This window comes from Protopterus annectens, chromosome 1.part1, assembly GCF_019279795.1.
Source record: "Protopterus annectens isolate FY-2018-M chromosome 1.part1, PAN1.0, whole genome shotgun sequence".
Lineage (NCBI taxonomy): Eukaryota > Metazoa > Chordata > Ceratodontiformes > Protopteridae > Protopterus > Protopterus annectens.
Window position 1 is genome coordinate 235,143,186 of NC_056726.1, and position 14,143 is coordinate 235,157,328.

Here is a 14,143-nt window from a genome sequence, read left to right on the forward strand (position 1 = left end):
AAACATCAATAACAAGAAGTAAAAACAAAATCAAGTGCACACAATAATAATAATTTACACCAATGTGGTTCATTACAGCAAAGTGGAAACAGCCAGTAAACATGAACACAGTTAAATGTTATTGCTGTCAGATCGAGCTTCAAAGAAAATACTGCATATAGAGCAGCAAGGTGCCGTATAACAGAATAACTAGGCAACTTGGTTTCGGAACTAGATAAAGCATAGCTTCAGATAGGTTCATATGTAAGTACTTGGCTAGCTGCCCTTGTGGGCCAATTTAAGCCTAGTCAATTTCCCTTTTTGGGCTTGAAGTAACCTGTCCCATTTGGTTATAGATTGGCATTATCCATCCCATACTCAATAATTATGTATTACCTTAGTAAAAATAACTGGGATCATACCACAGATAACTTCATGCAGGGGATAAAGCATTTAGGAGCTGCCTCTATCCACTAGTAGTATGGGGGGGGGGGGCAGTCCTGGGGTAAATGTTCCGTTTCCCATACATAGATCTAAGTTGTGCTTGAATTTAGACAGTTAAAAACTTTGTCTAAGATAGATCACAGCAGAAGTCTAAGGTATAATGCAATATTCTAGAAAGTTATGAAAGATAAGATAACAGTTATATGGCTGGATAGAAATACTCATAGCATATGTGACAGTTAACTTCAGTTGCCATCAGGGTGTGGGGCAATGAGACTGGTTTCCAGTACAGACATTAAAAGGAATACATAAGATTATGGTCTATGAAAACAAGTACCAAGGAGTAGCAAACCCTACTGTTTGCAATGGACGGGCCAATATGCTAATGAACAAAAAGTACAATTTTGAAAACTTTCTAAAGCTCTGAAGGGCGATACAAGACCAGATTTTAGGTAAGGTGAATTCATGAGTGTGTAGATGAAAATAATATCGGGTTTGCTGCCTGTGGGTCATTAGGAAGGTTGATTTTAGATCATCTTGGGATATGACAGATCTGGGAGGGTCATGTGGCTCAAGTAATCCTGTAAGTTTCCTATCGGGACTGTGGGGCTAACTGTAAGTAGATAAGAGTTGATGATGCTACAGTTGCTGTTGGAAGTTGGTTCTTTTTAAGATACTAGCAGTCTTGCACTTATGTTCACATGCATGATGTACTGTAATGAATCTAGTCACTTCTGTGATACAGCAGTGATTTTTTTTTTCATTACAGCTGTTATGAATGGGTTCACTAACCAAAGTGTGAGTACTAATTGGGAAGATGGAAAAGCACAGTTTAACATGTGATGAGCAGAAACATCAAAACTTTCAAATCGGTTGAATTTTTTATAATCGTGGCTAGCTGGACAGTGACTATCATGCTTTATTCTATGTACAGATTAAGTGCTTTATAATGTGGACAACTTAGAATGGCTTTAAGTTTTTTCAGACTTTGAAACATATTCCAGAAGATTAGCTAATTCTGTGAAGTGAAGGTATCGGTTTGTTCTAACCTTCCAGCAAGAATTTCATAAAACAATGCACTGTCTAAACACTACAGATCTGTAGGTGCTGTTTGAAGCTGCCAGACTATTTCCTCATGTCATTGGCATAAGGGGTGAATGACAGAGGTCCTAGTACAATCCTTGATGTAACCAGCTATGGTGGGTTAATGATCAGATAGGAACCTGCAGCAGCTGACTCCCTGTCTAAATCTAGAGATGTAGCTGTGTACCTGCCAAGCCAAACAGGTACTGATGTTTAGGTGTCTCAGTGAAAAGCACAACTATCCAGTCCAATGGCAGGGTTAAAAAAAAAATAGGAAAACCTGATTTTTTAGTCTATTTCACTGACTGTTTTAGACAGTGACTACATCACCTCAACAAAGAATAGCCTACCTTGAGCTGATACAATCTCAAAGAATGTCAATTTTGTAGGGCAAGAGCGAAAAGTCTTTGAATACTGAAGGATTTGATAAACAATTAGGTGACTATGAACAGTTGATCATTCGGAATGACCTGAATAAATTTAATAATAGGGGTCCTATAACAAGGCCTTCATATAGCTACTGATTTTTGTTGTATCAAACATACAGTGCAAAAACCATTTTGGAACATCATTTGCTTCTTTGGCTTTGATTCTACTTAACAGTAGTGGGAACACCTCTTCCATTCTATGGTACAGCCCTATGACAATGTGGATGAAGGAACCTGTCACATCATCAAAACTGATGGGGCGTACCCATAGTGGCTTGCTGTGTGATGCTAAAGACTTTGCCAAGATGAGCTGCAGCCTTAATATTTGTGCTGAACAGCAGATATTTGTCAGGCTTGTGGTTTTCTTCCAGGTAGCATTTCCTCTACTAGTTCGGCTGATCAGTAGAGCATTTGTCAAGCATATATGATTTGTCAGCATGATGTTAAAGTGGAAGACTTTGCCAAGCTGAGGTGCAGCCTTAATATTTGTGCTGAACAGCAGACATTTGTCAGGCTTGTAGTTTTCTTCCAGGCAGCATTTAGTCTAGTAGTTCTGCTGATCAGTAGATGATTTGTCAAGCATATAAGCATTTCTCAGAATATTCAGGACTTTTAACTGACATACGGATATTTCATCACATTCAGCCCTCTCAGTCTGTGTTTCTTCACTGGGGCAATTGATCCCTGCACTGTGCTGGTGCAAGGGGGAATGGGGACAGGTCTATTCATGATAGAAGCTGCTGTAATAGCTTTTTAACCATTACTGGGGTAGGATTTTGAAGAAAACAGTATGGATGCAGTTTGAATAAAATGTTTTTCCAAAAGGAAAAGGTGGGTAGTCAGTAAGACCACCAGGTATGAAAAATGTAGTCTTGATAGGGGTAGAATGAAGGCTGTTAGCTAATTGTGAAAGATGCATGACAATGTATTAGCATATGTTCTTATGCAGCCATATTTATGGCAATGGGTTGCTGTTAAATGTGGTGTCTTTAGGGCATTAAAGTGCCATAGGCTAATGTAAAGAAGGGACTTCTGTATTTAGTCAAGGGAAGATCTTTGCAGACCCTGGTAAGTTTAGGGACAAGGCAGAGGATTCTCTTTTTTAATTTCTCCAAATCATTTGGGTTTCTAATACCATGGGAATGGATCCCATTCCTACGTCAAAGCATGTTAAAGTTCATGAAATTAGTACTGTTTCAATCTTTGATGTCAGTCAGAAGTGCTCTTCGTAACACTACTTCTGGTTTGATTTCCATTCCTGCTTGACGCAGATACGCTTCTGCTAGATTAAGTAAGGAAATCATCTTAGATTTATTCTCCTCATGTTTCAAAAACTTTCATTACATTTAGATCTTGTGAGGTCAGCAATTATGTGTGTAGTCCCACAACTGCAGACCTATACATGTAATCAGTTTCAAGGAGGCCCATACCTCGTTCGGAATGTGGAATATATAATCTTGGTATTCACTGATTTTTATAAATCATTTCATGAGCATGAAGCATCCTTCTTGTTTTCCTGTGTAATCTATCCAACACATTTTGGGCCAGTCATTCACTCCAGAACAGTAAGTTAGGACAGGAAGAGTAAATTCGTTTATAGCTTGTGTTTTGTTCCTAGATGTCAACTCTGTTTTCAAGATTAATTTTAGTCTTCTAAAGTATTTCTTATTAAGTTTTGTTCGCACTTGTTCATGTTTTATTGTTTATCCTTCATCATTTCCCAAGTATTTATACACTCCCTCTTGCTCAAGTTCTTTTATATCGTATTCTTATCCCAAACTGATGTTTTCCTGGTGCTGCAGTTTTCCTGCTTTAAAAGTTGATTTTGCACATTTATCAAGACCAAATGACATTCTATCATCTGAAAAAGTTTTGACAACTTGCAGTTATGCTTTCAGTTCCTCATCTAATGAACTATACAGTTTTAAATCATTGACAAAGAGAAGATGAGAAGTCTTTACACTGTTGTTTTCTAGGAGCCAAATTATAGCCATGGCTTAAGCTGTTAGGTAGACAGCTTAATAGGTTAAGGGCAAGACAGAATAAAAGAGGTGACAGAGAATCACCCTGGAATATCCCCCTTTGAATTTAATTTTTATCCCCCTAATAATAACTTGTCCATTATCATGGCTTAATTGCAAAGTGGTCTGCCACTGTTTCATGGTCACTATAATGTAGTCGATCAGTGTAGGATGTATCTTATACATTTTTAAGCACTCTGTTTTCCATGAATGTGGGATACTCTCAAATGCTTTTTTGTAGTCAATCCATGCCCTACGTAGATTCTTCCCCTTTTTACAGTTCTCCCATATGACTTTATTTAACAGCAAATGATCCTTTGTTCGATATAACTTTCTTTTATTGCCATAATTGAGTTTTCTTCTAAATGACTATAAACTCTGTCGGCGTCAATTCCAGTGTATGGTTTATACATCATCTGAAGGCAAGTTATTGGTCTATAATTTTTAGAGTAGCTTGCAGGTTCACTCTTACGTAGAAGCATTGCTTTTTCTGTTGTTCGTCAGGTTGGTGTCTGTTCGGGATGCACATACAAATAGTTCTTACTCATGGATAAATCTTCGTACAAAGATGTCAATACTTTTAACAAGAAGTTAGGTACTGCATCTAGGCCTTGGGTTTTCCAATTAGAAGATTTTCCTAACGTTGTTTCAATCTCTCTGATTGTTACTTCATCCCATTTCATATCCTGTACCTTTAAACTTCTTATTCTTTCTTTTACTTCTATCCATTTAGCATCTTTGGTATGTTTCACATGATCTTCATGAAATACTTCCCCAAAATGTATCTATTTCTTCCTTTTTTGGTGGTCTGTCAATTCCTTTCACATTGTTTCCCAGTTCTCTACAAAACTTTTTTGGATCATCAATAAATTGCTTATTTTGTACTTTTCCTTTACATTTATCTGCATATCTTCTAGGTTTTTCTGCCTGTGCTGCAATTTGTAGTTTGTTGTTTGCAACAGCGCATGACAAATCCTGATCTGTTCTAATACTGCGCATTGCTTTTATCACGTCTATCTTTCTAAGTATTTTTGTTGATCTTCTATACTCTTCTGACAGTGACATTTCTTGTCCTAATTGCTTTATGGTTTTCTCTATTCAATACTTCCATGATGGTATTCAATTTCTCCCCTTACTTTCCCTCACTACCTGTATTCTTGTGGTAAACTTTATCAGTTATTAATCAAGTTGCACAGTAATATATCATGTTTACTTCTGTTATATCAAATGGATCTCTATGGACAGTCCTAATTACTGTGTTGACTTGTTTTATCAAACTTCTGACTTTAGGGGATTTATTACCTTCTGTAGTCTATTTCTTTCATTGATCTTAATATGTCTATCTCTATCAACTCAAGCAACTCTTCTCTTAACCCATTTTTTTCTAAACTGAGGGCACATGTTTTGTTTTCCAATTCCTGCAGACATTCTATAGAAAGTTCTATAGCATCTTTCTGTGGCACATTCTCTTCAATTTCATCCTTTGTCATCCGTTATTCTGTCATATAGGAACTCACTGGCCTATCACTCCTCAACACTGACTGAGCCAGAGTTTCTTCTTCCTTCCCTTGCTGTATAGCTGCAAGTGTGGAAGGGTCTAATATATCTTCATATGGCACCTAACCAACTGCTTCCCGTTCCACTGGTTTTCCCTTAATTTGGATGTCCACTGCCCTATCTTGTTGTGGAGCTTTCTGAATTAGATTTTGTACACTGAATCCTTCACTTCAGAGATACTCCATAACCGCAGTTTCTATTTCTTTAACTTCTCTATTACTAATCTCCTTTTCTGCTTTTCCTCTTTGCCTTCTTATTTTTTGTATTGCAAAGCTTTCCATCGTCTGGATTCCTTTGCCTGTATTTCTCTTCAGATATCTTTGGTGCTGCACTTTTGTATTGATTAGTTTTGCTTTCTCCTTTGCATAGATATTAGTCCATATTAAATCTGTTTTTCTTTCCCAGGTCCATATTTCTTCAGATGTCTCCTGATCTTGGGGACTCTCTCCATCATGCTGTGATGTAACCTGTGTTAGACCTTCTACATCCAATCCTTCACTTCGCAGATACTCCATAACTTCAACTTCTATTTTTTTTTACTTCTACTTTACTGATCTTCTTTTCTACATCCCCTCTTTGTGATATTATGTTTGTATTGTGATCTTCCATATCTGGGTGCCTTTGCCTGTATTTTTCTTTGAATATTTTTGAGGCTGGCTTCTTTATATTGATTAATTTGGCTTTTGCCTTTGTATAAATATTCCACCATATCAAATCTCTCTTTCTTTCCCATGTCCATATTTCTTTTTTTATAATTTTCAAAAATTTCTATGTTTTGTTGTTTATATTTTCGCACTTCACTTCAGAAGATTCTCTACCATGCGAGTTTTACTTTCACTGAAGATGATCTTCATAAAGACTCAGTTATCTTCTGTATGCCCGAAGATAATGTCTGGGTAATCAGGCATCTCATATGGTAGCTATGATACATAAGGCATCATCCCACCTATTTTAGCTAGTATTTCATACTACATTGTCTTCAGTTAGGTACACAGATTTCAGTATCTGAATAACTTAACTTGAGTTAGCTCACATAACTATAACTATTGTAAAACAGTGGCTGTTTCACATTTGAGAGTTCTGTATTTAAACTGTACATTATGGTATAAACATTGTGGCTGTAAGTACGTTATGTATATTTATTTATTTATTTTACACTTTGTTGACTGGATCAGTCCCACTAGGTCACTGGCTTCTTTTCGGGAGATATCCAAGGTGGTATTCAAACTGACTAGGAGAAATTTGGCCAAGACATGGGGGACTTCTCCTATACTTTTTGATAACTTTTGTGGAATCTTACTTCCACTTGAGCTACTACAAACTCAGGCAGATAGTACCTCTGCTTAATGCTCCATCCTAAGGATGGTTTATGGCGGTGAAAACATGTAAGAACACAGTTTAATATGAATCACCTTGAAAAGCTGTTGTTAAAAAGAGGGGTTGTAGCCTATAATGTTAGATACATTTGCATCTCACAGAGAGGGATTTCCAAAGAGTGGAGTCTCTTGCAGGACCCTGACCAATTATTTTAAGTAATGTGGATTTAATCAAGGAACAACAGAAACCAATCTGTGCATTTATATGAGAGTTCTAAGGCAGCCTGATGTCAGCAGGATGACTAAGTCTGTTAAGTGTAAGAACTGCTCCTTTGAGACATTTCAAAAGTGGAAGTGTAAAGTAACCAGAATTGTGTTAAACAAAAGTGAGCTTATTTTCCATTTATGGTCAGTTTGCACTGAAAGTGAACCTGGCATTCATTCTGGACTATAAATAAAGTGCAATTAACTTAAAACAAGGTTTCCATTGTTTGTTGCAAATGTTATATCATGTTCAGGTGGTAAAAGGCCAACCAGGTTATCACTAGTTCAGTAGTATTTTCCAAGCTTCTCAAGTTGACTTGAAATGTGTATAAGCATTTGCTTGAAGCCCAGCAATTGTCACAGGAAGTTTTCCAAGCTTTATATCTCAGGAGGATTTTCCATGGATCAATGTTAGGTCAGGGTTGGATTTAATATTATAATGCAGTAGTATAGTAGCCAAAACAAACTGTGGGTACCATCTGTAAATGGATATAACAGATGTACAATGGATGGCACTGATACCTCACAACAAGAGAGTCCCCATTTCAGTTCAGCTGGTGTGCCTTGTGTAGAGTCTGCATGTCCTTCCTGTGTTCATGTGGGTTTTCTCTGGGTACTCCTGTTTCCTCCCAACTCTCAAAGATGTGCATTAGGATGAATGGTGATTCCAGAGTGTCCCAGATATGTGTATGTGTATTAAAGAATAAAGACTTGCCTAGCCAACTCTATGAATGGTTGTTGTTCAGTAGGTTGCTACAGGAGTTGGACATTACTCATGAGCATAGATGGACCTTCTGTAAAATAAGAGTTATGTACTCACCATAACATTCCATCTGTTGTCGCTTTCGTGTTGGTGCATGAATAAATGAGCCTTCATGGGTTCTGTTTAAGCAGCTTTATTCTATACAAACACATTACTTTACAGGCTTATTGACTATGAGTTAAGTAACTTATATACAAACTCACTACTGTGACCATACATGCTCACTCTCTGGCTGCTTCTACAAAATAGCACTAGGGATTGCACATGTCTGGAATTTATATGTGCATACACAGCCTTGCATGCTTCTTAAAGACATAGCACACACACGTTACACTTTGATTTACATCTGTGTTGTCCATTTTCATTCTTCCTCAACTGATGGGTTCAGATCTGAGACTTAGATCCAACTTGGCTGCTTCTACCAGATCCTTAGATCCAAAATCTTGAGCTTCTCCCTTTACCCACAATGCCCTGCCAACCTAACATACCGTAGATCAAGTTTGTTGCCCCTAGATATAAAGGACCACATCGTAAAGGAGTTAATAAAGATAAAATAAGAAAAAGGAGCTGGTGCTCCAACAAGGAACAAAGGTTCCTGAGATAACTCTTAGGTCTTTCCAGAAGGAAAGGGATGGGGCAGGTGGATGGGAAGTTGAAGAAGAATGAAAATGGACAACACAGTTGGTACGTTATGGTTAATACATAACTTTATCTGATGTTATCCTTGTCATTCATACCTCAACTGATGGGACAGAATCTCCACCTACTCAAACCTTGGGTAGCCCTCAGGGAAAGATATTCCGGAGTATTGCAGAGCCAAAGGTAGCTCTGTTCCTGGAAACCAAATCCAATTTGTAGTGAATAATAAAAGTGTGAGCATTAGTCCAAGTTTCAGCTGCACAAATGTCATCTATGGAAGCCCTTGACCAAATAGCCAGGAAAGACCACCACAGACCTGGAATGAGCTCTAGGAGGCTTAGGCAAGGAAAGGAGATACAATCAGTTAACCCTTTGTCCAGTGTAACTTTGGAATCTGGCTTGCTCAATTTGTTAGGAGAGAAGGAATCAAACAACTGATCAATTTTCCTGAAATCCTTGGTTCTATGGAGGTAAAAGCGAAGTTGTCTATACACATCCATACAGCTGACAGCAGCAAGCTCCAGTACAAAAACAAGTATTTTCATAGGGGACACATAGGTAACTAAAAACCAGAGCAGATAATGAAGACCAGAGAAAAGACCAAGGGGACTTGGGAACTTTCTGTTTCAGAAGAGGGTTGAAATTTGTTGGCCAAGTTACGCAAAGATGTGAGAGCAGCAAAAGTTCTTACAACTGACTTAGAATAAGAATATATCCTTTGATGGGCTGAGCAACAGATGAAACAACAGAGCATCAGCTAAGCTACAGAAAGACAGAGTCATGTGGCACACAAGGAGCACATGAAGCTAGGAAGAGAACCATGAGTTAAACCAGAATTATTTATTTCAAAATGGAACATAATTACCACATCAGAATGGACTACATTGGCTAAAATGACGTGAACAATACTCAAATTTTGTTTTGAATTTTTAGTTATTAGTGTAGTTACAATGAAAAAAAAATAAAAGTCATTCTTTAGCACTGGGTTAAAATACTGAGTGTTGACAATGGACTGGATGCAGAAAACAGTTATTGGCCTTTCTGTTGTGGATATCCATCTTATCAATATATTTATGAGCAGAAGACAAAAGGATTGTTCCCATTTCACCCACCGAGATTGGTTAAACATTTGAGATTATGACTAGAGGCAAAGAGCGCTTATTCAAAGGTTTATTTACTGTAGTACACAGAAAAGTTATTACAGGCACATACACTTGAAAGATAATGTTCCACGGTAATAATTAATTTTATCTACTTGGAGTTAGAGAATCTGTCCATGAGTTTCACTATTATTTAGCAGAAAGTCTTGTTTCATTCTGTTTTATCTGTGCCCTGTAAAAAAAACTGAAACTGTAGTTCGCAAAACTAAACTGCTAGCAAATGTTATCTATTTACACAATCTCTTTTGGTCAAAAGTAGATAAAGCCACATTATTTTCCCCTAAACAGAAGATGGAAACAGTCAGTAAAACCTGTCTGCCTGTCACAACCCAGTACACAGCATGGCAAGAAATAATTTAGTTACTGTTCTGGTAGCACTAAATGCCAAGCACGGCTGTGGCAGAAGATTTACTCTCCCTTCTCCCCAAGATGCATACGGGTCAGAATGTTGAAATCATACACTCACCCCTCTCTTTTGTAAAGTTATATGCAGAGGTGCTATACTTTACGCTTCTCATTTGCTGCCCAAAAATTGTTTTCCTTTCAGGTGTGTAAGCAAAGGAATTGTACTCACCATAACGTTCCATGTGAGTTGTTTATCTTACCTTTATTCTCACTGATGGGGTTCGGAGCCAATCCTCGGCTCCGACATGGCCATTAGCAAAGCTCAAAGTTTACCAGTAGCTCGAGACCAAACCCTTTATCCCATGATGCACTGCTGGAATTACCTCAGATCTTGTTTGCTGCGTGTATATATAACCCTGTAAGGGGTGCACTCCCCAAGAAGAAGAAGAAGTATTGAATAACCAGGATGATACTAGCCTCTAGGTCAACTGTCAGCCAGAAGGGGGATGGAGGGAGGGAATGTGAGAATAAAGGGGAGATAAACAACTCACATGGAACTTTATGGTGAGTACATAACTTCTTTATGTGAAGTTGTTAAATCTCGCCGTTTATTCTCACTGATGGGTAGCGTCTCTAGCACCCACAATCCTGGGTAGCTCACAGGAGTACATTTTTCAGGACCCTAGAACCAAAAGAAGACCTGTCCCTGGAAGCCTTATCCACTTTGTAATGAGTGATAAAATATGAGGCTTAGACCAAATGGCTGCAGCACAAATGTTATCAAGGGGCAATTTGGCTTGAAAAGCAGAAGATGTAGAAACAGCTCTGGTTGAATCAGCTTTACTTTGTGTGGCAAAAGTATGTTAGCAGTTGCATGAACAAATGAGATACAATCCGATAACCACTTTGAAAGGGTTGTTTTAGCCACTGGTCTACCTTTCTGGTCTCCAAAAAGGATACAAAAAGTTGATCTGATTTCCTAATATCCTTAGATGTGAAGTTGTTAAATATCGCTGTTTATTCTCACTGATGGGTTCAGAGCCGATCCTTGGCTCCGACACAGCCGTTAGCAAAGCTCAAGGTTTACCAGTAGCTCGAGACCAAGCCGCTTATCCCATGATGCACTGCTGGAATTACTCCAGATCTAGTTTGCCACGGCACAGATCTCGGTGTTCCAGATAGCTCAGACCAATTTTATTGGAAAGATTCATCTATTTGCAAGTTTTAAAAACTTTTTCTTGACTTTCATTCTTGTTAGGATAGTTTATATATAGATATATATATATATCTATATAGATTTAGATAGTGCCCTGTGTTGGCTTTGTTTTTTCTATAGAAGTGTTTCTAGTTAGCAGTTGGCCTAGTAGTTGGTCTTGTATTTAACTAAATTCTTAGTCAGTAGTTATTTAAATAGCTGCTTTGAGTGTGCTTTTTTCCATTTGTTTAAATTTGTTTAAATTTAAAAAGATGCCTGATGAGAAAGAGAAACCACATCCTAAATCTGGCTTCAAATAATGTCCAGATTGTGGACAAAAATTGTCAGTCACTGACGGACACGTTCAGTGTGTTTATTGTCTGGGGGAATTACACCTCCAAGACTCTTGTAGCATCTGTCACTCCTTCTCTTCCAGGGTACTTTTAGAGAGGAGGAGGAAACTGGCAGATAGGGGTTTACTTCAGCACCCCTTCTCAGAAGCACTGGGTGACCACGATGGTGCTAGTAAATCCTCTAAGTCATCGAAGTCTTCAGGTGACTCCAAGTTATCAAAAAAGGCTAAAAAAATGGAGGATGTAGGGTCATCGGTTCCACTGCCTTCGGAACCAATTGTCCCTTCTGTTCGGAGCCAGTTCACAGCTTTGGAGCCGGTTTCTGAGATTCCCTCATCTCCTCTGCTCCAGTCAGCACCCTCGGTGCACTCCTCAAAGTCTTCTGTCAGCCTCTCAGACCTGGATATGGACCGGTTGGTGCAGAAGCTTCTACGGGCACCAGGCCTTGCCAAACTGTTGTCAGCTCAAATGCCTTTGTCGGAACCGAAGACCATTAATCTGGACTTGACTGCTCCTCCTCTGAGCCGTACTGGACTTTCGGAGCTGGAGGAGGCCGACCTGATGGTTGTTGAGCCTGTGGAGCCGAGACCTGCTCTGGTGTTATCAATTCCATCTACTCAGATGTCCTCGGCACTGACCGGGAACTCTAGGAGCCGATACTCTCCTGTCGGGTCCGGAGAGGATAGTTGTACTGATTTGTCAGTGCTGACTCTTCCTCCCAAGGGTTCGGCTCGGATGAGCTCAGCTCCTACCTCGGGCTCAGAGCCCATGGCCTCGGTGCACAGTGTGGGAGGATAGGATGGTCCCTTCGGATCGATCTACCCCTTCTCGTCGGAGTCATGGTGCATTCGATGCCATGAGTAGAGTCCTGTCTCCAAAGACATCATCAGCATCAGGTCTGGCTTCCTCCTCCCCTCAAGTGCCTATGTCCGCTCCTGCTTCTACCGGACAACCCAAGCATAGAGACTCTGAGCCTCAATTACCCCTCAGGGCGCCCCCTGCTCTTCTGAGACCTCCCCAGAAGCCCCCACTGAGGAGGTACCCAGGAAGAGTCTGTGCAAGAAGAGGCACTTGGACTCCCCACAGGAGTCTTTGACATCTGACACTGACTTGGATGAGTCAGAAGGGTCCCCTCGATTCCCTCTGAGGATATCTCCTTTTCAGAGATATTAGAGATCCTTAATCAGAGGAGTGGTTGGCAGTCCAAAAGCCCTACTGAGGATGAGTCAGTGCTCTTGAAGGCTTTCGGGTCTCAACCTTTCATCTCTTGGATGTCTCCGCCTTACAATGAGCTCATGGAGCTGATCTCTCGTAAGGCGTGGGAGTCTCCGAAGGCCATGGAACCTGTCCCTCGGAAGCCAAATAAGTTCATATCTGCCCCTGTGGACAAAGTTTTTTTGAATAAGGGAGTGCCTGTTGATGCCATGGTTGTGGCGGCAGCCACCAAAAAGGAAACATCTGAGACATCCTCATCTATTCCTCCTCCTAACAGAGATTCCAGGATCATGGATAGATATGGGAAATGCATGTTTAGTTCAGTGACTTTTTCCCTTCAATCACTGAACTATTTAACCCATTTTACCAGACTACAAAGAGATCTCCTGAAAGAGCTAGGAGATACTCTCCAGGGTACAGTAGCTGCAGGGGTTGCCGACAAAGTAAACACCCAGCTCGCTACCCTAAACTCGATTGTGAACTCGTCCATGCATCTCATATCTTACGCAGCTGATGGTTTGAGTAGAGCTGCTAGTTCAGACATTGCTCTGCGCAGACAAGCCTGGATGCATCTCTGTTCCTTTGCGGAGCCCTTCAAGTCTTCTTTTATCAACACCCCATTTGATGGCTCATCCCTGTTTGGGCCCAAGGTAAAGGAAACTATCCAGGTGTGAGCAGGAAGGAAAGACTCTATCTGCCATTGGAGTCTGTTTTTCTACCCCTACTTGGCCCTATCCCAAGGGCCCTAAGGGCGGAAAAATGTGGTTCCGAAAAGCCCAGGGAGACTTTCAGTACACACGTGGTGAAACCCCCTCTAGAGGCAGAGGAGGGGTTATAATGGAAGACGCCGCCCGCACAGCAGGGGGGGTCCACAACAGCAGGGCGACAGTGGCCAGTTCTCTGGTCAGCCCTAGCAGTGCTCCTGAAAGGAGACCCAGCTGTCCGGCTCTGGAGGCAGTCGGGGGTCACTTATCTTTGTACCCAGAAGCCTGGCTAAGCATAACATCCGATACCTGGGTACAGAGCATTATTCCAGAGGGTATTTCATACTGTTCTCTTCCCCTCCAACTCCTGTCAACAGAATCCCGGATGTTCCACCTAGTCTCAGGGAACAAGCAAATATAGATTTCCACAAGTTGCTAGAAAAAAGAGTCATCCAGCCAGTCCCAGAATACCAAACAGGATTCAGAACTTACTCAAGATTCTTTTTGGTTCCAAAGAAAACAAGGGACTGGAGACCTATCTTGAACGTCAGCAGACTCAACCAATTTGTAAAAAAAAAAGAAGTTCCGAATGGTCACGCTTCAGGCCATTCTTCCCTTTTTAGGGAAAGGCGATTGGATGTGTTCCATTGATCTCAAGGATGTGTACTACCACATAA

The 14,143-nt window shown here is 40.2% G+C and overlaps 1 protein-coding gene across 1 annotated transcript in view; it reads right to left on the reverse strand.

Annotated features, from left to right (window-relative positions):
- Positions 1 to 14,143, reverse strand: part of LOC122813235 (intraflagellar transport associated protein) — a 431,576-nt gene that overhangs the window by 133,533 nt on the left and 283,900 nt on the right. The window lies entirely within an intron of this gene.